General features: G+C 45.8%; 1 long non-coding RNA gene across 1 annotated transcript; it reads left to right on the forward strand.

Annotated features, from left to right (window-relative positions):
- The first annotated feature begins 1461 nt into the window (after nucleotides 1-1461).
- LOC147580745 (uncharacterized) lies at nucleotides 1462-12519 on the forward strand. Its single transcript, XR_015250764.1, has 4 exons — nucleotides 1462-1834; nucleotides 9812-9970; nucleotides 10200-10288; nucleotides 11722-12519. It is a non-coding gene; the product is annotated as an uncharacterized LOC147580745 (long non-coding RNA).
- The last annotated feature ends 1006 nt before the right edge of the window (nucleotides 12520-13525 follow it).

Below are 13525 nucleotides of genomic sequence, written 5' to 3' on the forward strand. Positions count from 1 at the left end.
TTTTAGAATGAGGTAGTGAAACCTTACTCAAAGTGACAATATTATTGTTGAATTTATAATTTCTTGTTTTGTTGAAGATATATAGGTTATATTTTCCGTAGATAATGGAAGATTGTTCATTGCATAATTGCACATATTCATGCCTGAGTTGTTTCCTCGGAGTTTTGGTTTTGTTTTGTTTTGTTTTGCTGTTATGCATCATTACCACCATGGGTCAAGTTGTTCTTCTTGTCTCCTCTTCAAAAAGACTCAGAACAAAAAAATAAATAGGGGTTCAAAAATCAAACTTCAAGGGGCGCCTGGGTGGCGCAGTCGGTTAAGCGTCCGACTTCAGCCAGGTCACGATCTCGCGGTCCGTGAGTTCGAGCCCCGCGTCAGGCTCTGGGCTGATGGCTCAGAGCCTGGAGCCTGTTTTCGATTCTGTGTCTCCCTCTCTCTCTGCCCCTCCCCCGTTCATGCTCTGTCTCTCTCTGTCCCAAAAATAAATAAACGTTGGAAAAAAAAAAAAAAAATCAAACTTCAAGAATCGAACGATGTTAGTTTTGAATAATGATTTGCAGCTCTTCATGCCGTTATGTGAACGTTTCCTAGATCTGTTGACAAACCTCTTGTCTTGCCTAATCTTTTCTCTTGTCGCTCCCAGTCCCCCCTCACCCCAAAGTACACCACCCCACAATATGCTACTTTGGTATAAGTATTGTTTAGAGTTGAAGGCAATTAACTCTCTGCCCTCCTCTTTTTTGTCTAAAAGCTGGGTATACATTTTGTAGGCTTTGTAAATGTAACATTTTCTTTTGTAAAGGTGTCTCCTCCCATATTTGACCGTCACTGGAGAAGATTCTCTTCGTTGGAGAAGGCACTGCTTGGTCTGCATAACAAACCTTACTAAACAGCTCTTCTCTTCCATATATTTAGCCTTCCCACAATAAGCTCCAGTTCCCCAACCTTTCTTTTGACTAGTTACTCCTCCACAGTTTATTGTCCTTTATTTACGTGGTGCATAAGCTTCCAGATCTAACTGCTCCTTTGGAGTTTTCATTTCTTTTCTGTGGGGCCTCGTGTGTGCATAGAAAATCAGCCTTTTCTTCTGTTAATCTGTCTTTTGTCAGTTTAATTTTCTGGTCCCAGGCGCAGAACCGAAGAGGGTAGGAAATTTTCCTTCCCTACACATGGTCCTGGACATAAAGAGCTTTTTATTTACTTATTTATTTACTTATTTATTTATTTATTTTATCAGTTGATAGTGTGACTGATTAAATATAAAATATTCATTGGATTTTGGGGAAAATTCAATATAGATCTTCTTTTAAACATATGTATTTAACTGTATCCCATAAATTATGCTTCCAATAGAGTCATTTTAGTGTATTGAGTTAGATATAATTTTAAGAAAGCAGGAATTTATAAACACAGCCACAGTGAACAGATTGTTGTGCCACTAAGAAGAAGCATGAAGACATGTTTCGCATCACACCCAAAGATTCAAGGAGCTAAGGAGTGTGGTTCTTGGGCAAACGCTCTGTGCTAGGTCCTCGAGTATGAGAAGGGGCGAGGGGACATATGAAGATGGTCTTGACCATCAGGGAGCCATAATCTAGTTAGGAAACAAGATTGAATCTCAATTTGTGTTTAAGGAGCAGTGTAATTTAGCACTGAATGACGTGGTGTCGGCTCTAGATACCAGGACTATTACAGAAAGGAAAACTCAGCACAATCGGAGGAACTTGAACAGGGGGAGTTTGGACTCGAGCTGGACTTTATAAACAGATGGGGTACTATTTGAACGGCAAGAAGCAGCGAGGGAATTTCAGGCAGTCTGGATAGAGGCACAGAGGTGAGAATTGATCGGTTGTTGTGAGCCCCATAAGAAGGCTAATAGGGGGTGCCTGGGTGGCCCAACGTGTTTAGCGTCTCACTCTTGGTATCATCTCACGGTTTGTGTGTTTGAGCCCCATGTCTGGCTCTGCACGGACAGAGGGGCTCCAACTGGGTGATGGAAGGGGAGTTTCATACAGTAATTGCAGGACAAGATGTAAATGGAACCTTAAGAGATGGTTCCGTATGGCAGGTCGATACCTGTGGGGAGCCATTGTGACCTTTGGGAAAGATTGAGATAAGGGAGTGTTTGCCAGAGCCTGGAGAGAGATAGCTCTAGGGAGAGAATTTCCTGATAGGAGCTGAGAACTTGGGTGATTAGGTGGTGGCCCATGTTGGTTACCATGATTTCTGGCAAGAGAATGGTCCACATTGCAATCTGGCCACTTTTCCTGTGCAATTATAGGCCTTAATTTTAATGAAACTGTTTGGGGTTCATTCTCTTCAATACAACGAATTAATGGTAGATCCTGCAGAATTTCATTTCAGTTGGGCATTGAAACCATGCATGATACTTTGTCTGTGACCTGGGTTGGTCAAAAGGTTCCACGCGTAGAGCCATGCATTTCTTTGGAGGGAGACATAGGGGCTAGCTGTGTTGGAGTGGCCTCCTGAAAAGTCTTTTCTGACTTTTCAGAAAGTCAGTGGGAAGAGAGTTGTTTTCCCACGGAGAGTGTGGGAAGAGAGTTGACCTTCCCCATTAAATGCTGTTGTTTACATCAGTTTCATTAACTTAAGCAGCAGAGAAATGATACTCTTCACGATCCAGCAATCCATAGTCTTAGTACATTGGATTAGTAGAGAGCCACTTCTGTGATTTTATAGCATTGTGTGTGAGCTACAGAAAAGTGAATGGGCAAACGTCGTGTCTTTCTTGCTTAATCGATAAAGTCTCTGTGGGCCCTGAGAAATATATGAGTTTCTGAAGTCAGATTATGTGGGTTTGAGTCGCTGTTGGGACTTAGACAAGCTACCTCTCAGCCTCAATTCTCTTATATGTAAGAATGATAATGAGGAAGGTATATCAGTTAGGCTTAGGTTCAAGAGTACAAAGTAACACATCTCAAATAAGAGTGGCTTAGTCACTTACGAGTTTATTTTTCTCTTGTATAAAATTGGTAATGGTAGATAGCCATACGCTGGGATGGTGGTGCCATGATTTTACCAGAGACCCGGGTTTCTGTCATCTTCCCTCTTTTCCATCTTTAGTTTGTGGTTTCCATACATCAATGACAAAATGGCAGTTGGTGCTCCAGCCATCTCACCCAAATTCCTAACAGAAGGAGAAATACAAAGGAGCAAAGTGGCACATGCCATCAATCTGGGCCCCTTCCCTTCTGCAAACTTCCCTCACCAACTTCCATTTTTCATCCCATTGGACACTGCGGATTGCAAGGTAAGCTGATACATGAGTGCTTGCGTTGGGCACGGCGAGGTTGCCCGTAACCTAGGGGCTTTCTTCTGAAGAAGAAAGGGAGTTGGATTTGCAGCAGGTGACGTTCAGGTTGTGCCGGAGGAAGTGGAGATAGACCTTTTGAACCTTCATAAAGCCGAGGTGATAAGTCCACACAAAAGCGTTTGGCGGACCGGCCTATTTGGGAAGCCCTCATTTCCCACGGTACGTGATTATAATCTAATTCTAACGCAACGGGACTTCTCTGAAAGTAATCAAATTGAGCAGCACGTATACGCTTTTGCCTTCAAAAGTAGTCACCTTGGAAGGCAACATCTCACTTACACTAATTTTATGGTACAAAATCTGTTCAGAGCCGTTTTACTATTTATTACAAGAGCAACAGCTTTGTTGGGCACACCTAGCCACCATCAGCTTCATTATCTGTTGTGTTCAATAAAATTAGCTTTGAATGGCAATTCAAAGGATGATGACAGTTGATGGCTAAGAGTATTTTTAAACTGTGCAGCAGGGTCCACAGGGAATTCTGGTTTAGTTACCTCCTATTCCCAGAAGCCAGACTTCCATACTTCCCGCACTGATGGGAGATATTTATGTGAACATAACTGAGGCATGTTTATTTAAAGCATATTTGCACTAACCATGAAGATCAGTACAGTCTAAAGTACTTAATATGTTCTGTATTAACCTTTGGGGGAGGGATTTGTGGTAATTTATGCTGATATCTGAAATTGGATAATGATCCATTAGAATTAGACAGATATTCCCATTTCTTTATTGAAGGTGGCTGGGAATTTGTATCTGAAAAATGGACCTCTATCTCTTAACCTGTGGGTAGAACTGGTAAGTATTTCTATAAGATTAAAACTTTATGAACACATAAGACTCACTTATGTACTAAATCGTGCAATGATTTTCAGTAAGTGAGCCCATTTGATACATTCCATTTAAGACCAAAAGCATGTCATGATGTGCGCTCTGGCCATTTATTAGTCAACTTGAACATATATGTTTGATATGGTTTACCCTGTTACATTGCCTACTCTGACATCATTAGTGTAAAATCTAGAGGTGGCCTCAGATATCACCTGGCCCCATTTTTAATTTTATACGTGAGGAAGATCAGGGCTCTTTCCCCATACCAGATTCCTTCTTACTCACCTCAGGGTCGACATTTGCCCTGTCAAGTTTTCCCTGACTAGGGCAGAGGAGACGAAACACTGGGTCTGAGACTTGTAAATCTTGGCATCTGAAGCATAGTGAGACAATGACCACGACTTCTTTGCCAATATCCATTCTTTTCTTCCTTCCACAACTCCCAAGTTTTCGCGGGGCATTTCGATACCCAATCAGACTACATTTCCCAGCCTCCCTTGCAGCTTGGTATGGCCACGTGACTGTTCTGGACCATGGGGAGGGAGAGAAAGTGACAGGGTACAACTTCGATATCCTGCCCTATTCTCCGTTCCCTTCCCACTGGTTGGGAAGGTAGGACTGAAGCAGACACTCCAATCAAAAGCCCCATATTGAGGGTAGCAGGTCACTGAGGTCAGGTTTGCTTGGGCTCAGATCTTAAACTTATGTCCTTGTTTTATGTCACCTTAAGGACATTCATGCTACCAGACAAAGTGGTTCACTGGAAAGAGCATTGATGGGGGAGTTTGGTCCGGGGTTCTAACAATAGCTTGCTACTAACTTCCAAAGGGACTTTGTGGCTGGTTGCTTCCTTGCTGCAGAAGAGATTATGTTGTTCAGTTACCTCCCAGGGTATTGTGAATAATACTTCATAAAAAATGGTTGTAAAGTATTTGGCAAATGCAAACCTTCAGTAGATTTCTTGGCGCCCTGAATCTCTAATGATTTATAGATCCACCCTTTTACTGAACGGGACTTGACTTTGGCATGACCCACCCAAGTTGACGAACTGTCTCTGTCTTAACCTTTGGGACTCAGCGCAAGTGTGATCCTTTCCCCTATATCCTTGCTTAACAGCACCACGATGAGGAAGGCCTCTGAGCTCTGAGGCAGGGACTTGGAGCACCGCCCCCCCCACCCGCCATTGACAATTCTATTCTTTTTTTTTTTTTTTTTCCAGAAGTGGTGTTTGTGTCCATGTTCTGGTGATTGTTTGAGCCCTAGAAGTGTTAAATAAAAGAGTCTTGCTTCTGAAAACTTTCTTTTTTTAAAAAAGTTTCTTTATTTTGAGAGAGAGTGAGCATGTACAAGTGTGGGAGGGGCAAAGAGAGAGAGAGGGAGGGAGACAGAATCCCAAGCAGGCTCCATGCTGTCAGTGCAGAGCCTGATGTGGGGCTCGATCTCATGAGCCACGAGATCATGACCTGAGCCGAAGTAGGACTCTTTTTTTTTTTTAATTTTTTTTTTAAATATTTATTTTTGAGACAGAGCATGAACGAAGGAGGGTCAGAGAGAGAGGGAGACACAGAACCTGAAGCAGGCTCCAGGCTCTGAGCTATCAGCACAGAGCCTGACGTGGGGCTCGAACTCACGGACTGTGAGATCATGATCTGAGCCGAAGTCGGTCGCTTAACCGACTGAGCCACCCAGGCGCCCCTGAAGTAGGACTCTTAACCGACTGAGCCACCTAGGTGCCCCAACTTCTGAAACCTTTCTAATCTTTTTTCTTTTTTCCTAATGTTTACTTGATTTTTGAGAGAGAAAGAGAGACAGAGCATGAGCAGGGGAGAGGCAGAGGGAGAGGGAGACACAGAATCCAAAGAAGGCTCCAGGCTCTGAGCTGTCAGCACAGAGCCCGACTCGGGGCTCAAACACACGAACCGTGAGATCATGACCTGAGCCGAAGTCGGATGCTTAACCGACTGAGCCACCCAGGTGCCCCTGAAACCTTTCTGATTTGACCAACATCATGTTTGTAAAAATCACCAGGTTAGAATTGTGCTTTGAGAACTCATTCCCACTTAAGTCCCTGTATCTGACATATAATAGCTCATTGTGATGGCCGGACCAGACTCCCCATATTTAGCCGTGGAGAACTTTAAGTGGGTGACTCCTGACCCTTTTATTTCAGCACTTTCTGGAATTTGCCAGAAAGTTCTTGCTTGTGCCAGGCAGTCCTTCACGTTTCTCTCTGGGCATCCTCAGTTTTTACTTAAGTTACTTTTGACCATTAATCCTTCTTTGATCCTAAGCTTCTCTATAAGGGATACACCTGGAACACTGTCAAGACCAGATCTGTTTTTCATTTTTTTTTTCATGTTTATTTTTGAGAGAGAGAGAGAGGAGGTGGGGGAGAGGCAGAGAGAGAGGGAGACACAGAACCCGAACCAGGCTCCAGGCTCTGAGCTGTCAGCACAGAGCCTGATGCAGGGCTTGAACCCATGAATGTGAAATCATGACCTGAGCCAAAGTTGGATGCTTAACCGGCTGAGCACCCCCGGTGCCCTCCAAGCACATTTTTAAAAAATTTTTTTTTTCAACGTTTTTTATTTTTTATTTTTGGGACAGAGAGAGACAGAGCATGAACGGGGGAGGGGCAGAGAGAGAGGGAGACACAGAATCGGAAGCAGGCTCCGGGCTCCGAGCCATCAGCCCAGAGCCCGACGCGGGGCTCGAACTCACGGACCGCGAGATCGCGAGATCCCGCGAGATCGCGAGATCGTGACCTGGCCGAAGTCGGACGCTTAACCGACTGCGCCACCCAGGCGCCCCTCCAAGCACATTTTTTTAAAACAAAGTACCAGAACTGATGTCAGAATAATGAGTACACAGCGTCGTCCCCGAAATAATCCTGTATGGAAATGATTGGTTGTTATCAAAACCCACTTACCGTGTTGGAATAGGTTTGGACGAAAGGACAAGGCTATTATTCTTCCCACTGCCTCACTAGTTTCAGACGTTTTGCGTGTGATGCAGATGGAGGGGAGGAAGGTAATGATGTCGAGTAGGAGAGGGGAAAGAGTGGAAGGGTCTGGAATTCACAGCAGCCAGACGCTACAACTGTGGTATCATTTAATCTCATGACCGTTACGTCACGTACTTCTCCCCACAGCCCTGTGTGGTAGGTAGCATCCCATATGTACAGAGTTTGGGATTCAGAGAGGCTAAGTAACATTCAGCTAAAAAAGCGTTGGAGAGGGGGCGCCTGGCTGACTCAGTTGGTGGAGCATGTGACTCGATCTTGGGGTTGTGAATTCAAGCCCCACGTTAGATGGAAAGCCTACTTGGAAACAAGAAAAAATTGTTGGAGAGAAAAGTCTGAATCTACGTTTGCCTCGCTCCAAAGCCCTCTCTCTTGCCATGATACCATATTTGCTTCCCTGGTGAATGGAAAGTGTGCCAGGGGAGGAGAAAAAACATCCAGATCGCAAAGTTCATTATCGCAGCCAGTTTAAACAGATGCCGACAGAGGGATATCGCTTGGAACACACTCAACTTCGGAGAGGTAGAGAGACTGAGGAACTACTCTGCAATGTCCTTGGAGAAAACCAGATGTAGGAATAACGTACAGCAAGAATGCTTGCTTTAGGGAAAGGAGTCAAGCACCCAAGATCTGTGATGTCAGCTTGGAAAGTCCAGGAGAGCTGTAGCCAAATGCTTAGATCCACAAAGTAACAAGATTTACTTTTATTAAAAAGTCACTAATGCTTGGGGCGCCTGAGTGGCTCAATTGGTTAAATGTCCAGCTCTTGATGGCAGCTCAGGTTGTGATCTCACACCTCATGGGATCAAGCCCTGCATTTGGGATTCTTCCTCTTCCTCTCTCTGCCCCCTCTCAAAATCAATAGATAAACTTAAAAACAAAAAAAAAGGGAACGCTTTAGTGGGTGAATAGCCTTGGGAACCTTGGCGGGATGTGACTGTAGTTTGCATTTGGGAAGGATGTAAATCTTTGGGGGCCAAAGCACAGAATCTTAAGATGGTCCTCCAAGATTTGGGCCCATCTCCCAGCCATTCGCTCAAACACTAGTCTAGGTGCTCCTATGAAAGGACTTTGCAGACATAACCAAAATCCCCTATCGGTTGACTTTAAGCTAGGAAGGTTTCCGGGGGGGCTGACCTGATTGAGTCCTTTCAAAAGCAGACCTTTCTCTGGCTGGTTGTAGAAGAAGAAGAAACAAACATCTCTGTTGTGAACTGCCTGTGGGGGTCGATGCTGGCCAGTGGGGGCCATGTGGCAAGGAATTGCAGACAGCCTCCAGCACCTGACAGTGGTCCTGGGCAGACACCTCGGAGGAAAATGGGGACCTTAGTCCTATACTCACAAGGAAATACTGTTAATAACCTGTGAGCTTGGGAGAGAACCAAGCCCTAGATGAGAACGCAGCCCTAGGTGACACCTTGATTTTAGCCCAATGAGACCCTGAGTAGAGGATGTAGCTACTCCGTGTCCAGACTTCTAGAAACAATGAGATACTGAGTGGGTGTTGTTTTAAGCCAGAAAGTCGTGGTGGCTTGTTATACAGCGATAGAAAACACACCGTTTCCATTTGGCTGGCTCCCTCGAGGAGCCTATAAAGAAGCCACAGGAAGTCTTTTTATCGCCATTTGATATTGAGGACGTTGATGCACAACTAGCTTCAATAACTTGCTCAGGTTCATTTAACTCATTGGTTATGGAGCTGGGAGTAGACTGGTTCCATTGGCCCTTCGAGTAAAGTACTTTTAGCTCTGCTGTAGATTGCACATCCTAACATGCTCACGCACACTCTCACTACCAGGGTGGTGCATTTGATCGGGTTTGGGTTCAAGTGGAAGAGGTGGTAATAAGGGGAAGAAGGTTGCAGGGGAAGAAATCAGGACGGGGGAGATGGGGGCGCCATCGACCTCTTCGTGTGACTCCTAGACTCTGTGTGTCCTCTCAGGTATGTACCTGTGGAGAGAGCCTGCTCCAACCTCTTGGTCATAGTCTTGGGTCTAACCAAAGTATCTTCTGATGTTAAGGTTCTATAGTCTTTATCTTTTCCTTTTTCACGAAAAACTTACGGTTAACTATGTATTACGCTTGTGTGTGTGTATATGCGCGTGTACAGCTACATGGATGTATATCCAGTTCAGCGGTGGGCGCCGGGGTGGCTCCTTCGGTTTAAGTGACGGGCTCTTGATTTCTGCTCAGGTCACGATCTCGTGGTTCGTGGGTTTGGGCCCCGCGTCGGGCTGTGCGCTGCCGGTGCGGAACCTGCTGGGGATTCTCTGTCTCCCTCTCCCTCCGCCGGAATAAATAAATCAAACTGAAACGAAATTCTCCAGTGGTTTCCTGGAGAACCCTTTAAAAATCTGTGGCTGCCTCAGACAGGATGAGAGGAGGGGGAGGGCTCACGTCTCAAGGCAGAGATGGCCAGTTTCCGCCTCCCATCCGTTCCCCTTCCTTCTGGGTGACACCAGTCTACGGCTGTCCTGAACGAAGGCTTGGTTTCCCGCTTCCTGGGAGCCAGGTGACCCAGCTCTGCCCAATAGGGTTTGGGGAGAAACGGTGTGTGAGGTCGCAGGCAGCACTGTCAATGAAGGGGGATGATGCCTACTCCTGTTTGTCTCCCCGACCCCCAGCCCTTCCCTCCAGCTGGAATTGAGATGGGGAGGTGTTCCACTTTGGACCAGATGGCCGAGTACAGCATCCAAGGGATGGCGGAGACAAATCAGAAGGACTGTTGTCATCGAGCTGGTAACTGCCAGATAGCTCTGGGTTGCTCAAGCCCGGACTGTTAGGTGAGAAAGAATAAAATTCTACCTGCTGACGCCCCTCTGACTTCAGAACTTTGTTGTATCAGCCACACTAAGTACCTAAGTCCCAACTGATGCCTTTGCTCACCGAAGCATCTGGGAACAGTATGTGCATTATTCAAATGTGACGGTGTGGGTAAGAGCCACGCAAGTGTAGCTTTACCTGTTACTGCCCGCGATTTGGATGCTAACTTGCTGCTCTCCTCTCTCCCAGGTTGCTCCGGACTTCCTTCCTCCTCCTTTTTAAGAACCCAGCTCCAGCAAGATCAGTGTTGGTCCCTCGGGTTCGTTCAGCGTCCTCCGGTGTGTGGTCTGGGGAACCCCTCGCACACGCCTCTGCCGTGGTACTTTGCATCCTGGGTTGAGATTTCTCCCAGCTTCCAGCCTAACCACCTGGGATGGAAATGATCCGGTTCCCGAGTTGCCTTCCCACAGGGCTTGGAACTCCCCTAGGGCAAGGCTGACTCCTGTCCGACCGGGCAGCCCGTTGCGTGTTAAGTCCACAGTACAGAATGGTGCTAAGTGATCATACCTGTGAATGGGAGAAGGCGCCGAGGGATGGGTGGCAAAGTTTTCAGGGATCGTCTCCTTGTTAGAGCTGGAAACTCACTTCTCTAAGTCTGATGTCGACGCACTGGGGGCTGTGCAAATATGAACGTCTGATACACGATGAGGTTTTATTTGGGAGGGACGCACGACACACGTAGCGTGAAATGCCCTTTATTTTTTTTCTGTACAATCGGAGCTTTCAAATCAAGTCATAGTCCTACAACTTTCCGTCTCATTTCTCTGTTGTTCCCCACCCTCAGGAAATCCCCCTATCTCTATCCCTTTATTTTCAAGAAGCAATCATGTAGTAAATCCCATCCCACTGAGTCAAATTTAGGTCATTTTTTATTTGGTCAAAATACAGTCTTCCTGGAAAGTGGTATCACTATTATTCAGGAACAAACATATTGTTTTACTTATAGCTCCGTAGTATTTTATGTTCTCATATAAATGTTATGCCTGGATTATAGCTGAGGCAAACTGGACTCCATTTATTTGAAAAAATAATGGGAAATCAGGTTTATTCTATCCACCTTCCTGACAGCTTCCCATTCCTCAAAGGGGCCCTCGCAAGGGCTGCGTGATGCCGCTTTGCAAACAGCCTCTCCCCTGCTCCCCGATTCTCTGGGACGACTTTCCTGTTCCCGAGCAGCAAGCCCTCAGCCAGGAGGGGGAGGAGGAGCTTTGCTGACTTAGCTCCTTGTAGGGACAGCCGTGGACAACACTGGCAGGTTCTCTTGGGTTTAGATCTCCGAAGGGACTTAGAAAAATGGTGACGCTTTTTTGGTCAAGGTGTTCAGGACAGATGGAAGAATCCAGTCCCCACTGTGGGTTTGTGCATCCTCATAGGCATTACCCTGCAGTCAGAGAGGAACCGTTTAGGGGTGTGTGTGTGTGTGTGTGTGTGTGTGAAGCTTCCCCTCACTAGCAAATGGTGAAACCAGAATAGCAGTCTGGCCCTAAAATCCGGGCTCTGTCTGCTGTACTTCTCAGTTTCTCTGAACACATGATTGCCTATACTCCACTTGTCTATTTACGACATGTTACCTTGTACTTATACATGTATATACATATGTATATACACATACTGCTATTTTTGTGGGGATGTGTGCAGGAACATAGTTCTGGAACTTCTTTCACAGATTTACACAAATAGGAATGGCATTCTGGAACCTTGTTTCTGACAGAACTCGGTTGCCTGTATAATGAAACCCCGAACCACGTGCTACGTACAGATGAAACTGAACGTTCGAATCCAGTAGGAAAATCTGCTCGTTGGGGCGCAGTTTTTCCTCTCCTCCTGAAGCAGCCAGAGCCACGTTTTTGGGTCAGGTGCTTCGCTTGAAGTGGAGTGTGTCTTGTCTGGGGTCTGAAGTGAGGCCAGCGGGTCCCCCGGGCCAGCGCCCCGGGGAACTACCTGCAGAGAAGCAGCAGACCGGGCAGCAGCAGCTAGAGAACATACTGGATTATGCCACCACGTGATGAAATGAACTTGGTTGCATCAACTCCGCTGGTCTGGGGGACGGTGGTTGGAGAACTCTGAACTCAGGCTCCCATCAGACTGTCTACACGGACACACAGAGGAAGCAAGGGACAGGGGGCGTGATTACAGGCCGCATAAGCATGTCAGCGGTGGGGCCGTAAGAGTACGTGCTGGTGTCATTGGGCTTGGGTTCAAAGCCTGGGTCCGCTCCTTGAGTCGCCTGCGGCAAATTACAAGAACGGTGCCTCACTTTTACACTTGTGTCATAGGGTTGGTGTGAGCATTCAGCGGGATAAAAATAGGAATGCTACCCGGAACAGAGTAAGCTTCCAGTGAATATTAGCTAATATTATAATTAAAACAAGGTCAGCACGCGCAGTTTCTTACAGATGATTCTTTTTACCGGTACCTGAGAAATTGTGTGAAAACATTTGTGTATACATTTTGAAAGCACTAAATGTTACTGTTTATTGAAATTCTGATTTGTTGTGTTAAAAAAATTAAACATTAAAACTCCAGTGATTTTCACTTAAATTGTTCCACTTAATAGCCCTGTTAAGGAATCATGGTGGATTCACAGAACGTAGATAGATGGTTTTATATATGTACATATATACATATGCACGTGCACATATTTAATTGTGGTGAAAAGCGCATAACTACCAACTAAACCATGGTTTTAAATATTTTTTAATGTTTATTTTTGAGGAAGACAGTGTGAGCGGGGGAGGGGCAGAGAGAGAGAGACACAGAATCCGAAGCAGGCTCTGGGCTCCGAGCTGTCAACACAGAGCCCCACACGGGGCTGCAACTCACGAGCAGTGAGATCATGACCTGAGCCGAAGTCGGACGCTCAACCGACTGAGCCACCCAGACGCCCCTGATTTCCTTCCTTTTTAAAGGTTGAATAATATTCCATTTTGTGTGTGTGTGTGTGTGTGTGTGTGTGTGTATTGCACATTTTCTTTATCCACTCGTCGGTAGACATTAGGATTGTTTCTACCTCTTGGCTGTTTTGAATCATGCTGCAGTGAACATGGATGTGAAAATACCTTTTTGAGAGCTTGCTTTCAATTTTTTTGGATATATACCCAGAAGTGGGATTGCTGGGTCCTATGAGTATCCAATTTTTAGGTTTGGGAAGAGCCTCCGTACTGTTTTCCATGGTGGTTACATTCAATGCATTTTGCATTCCCACCAACATTGCACCGGGATTCTGTTTCCTCTTCATCTTCACTAGCACTTGTTCTGTTCTGTTTGGGTTTTTTTTAAATTCATCTTTTTGAGAGAGCGCAAGCACGGGAGGGGCAGAGAGAGGGGGACAAAGGATCTGAAGCAGGCTCTGCGTTGATAGCAGTGAACCTGATGCGGGGCTCGAACTCACAAACCACGTTATCATGACCTGAGTCGAAGTCAGACCCTCAACTGACAGAGCCACTCAGGCGCCCCTATTTTCTGTTTCTTTGACGGTAGCCATCCTAAGGGGTATGAGGTGATCGTTCATTGAG

Source organism: Puma concolor, chromosome B2, assembly GCF_028749965.1.
Source record: "Puma concolor isolate L17-30 chromosome B2, mPumCon1.1.hap2, whole genome shotgun sequence".
NCBI lineage: Eukaryota > Metazoa > Chordata > Mammalia > Carnivora > Felidae > Puma > Puma concolor.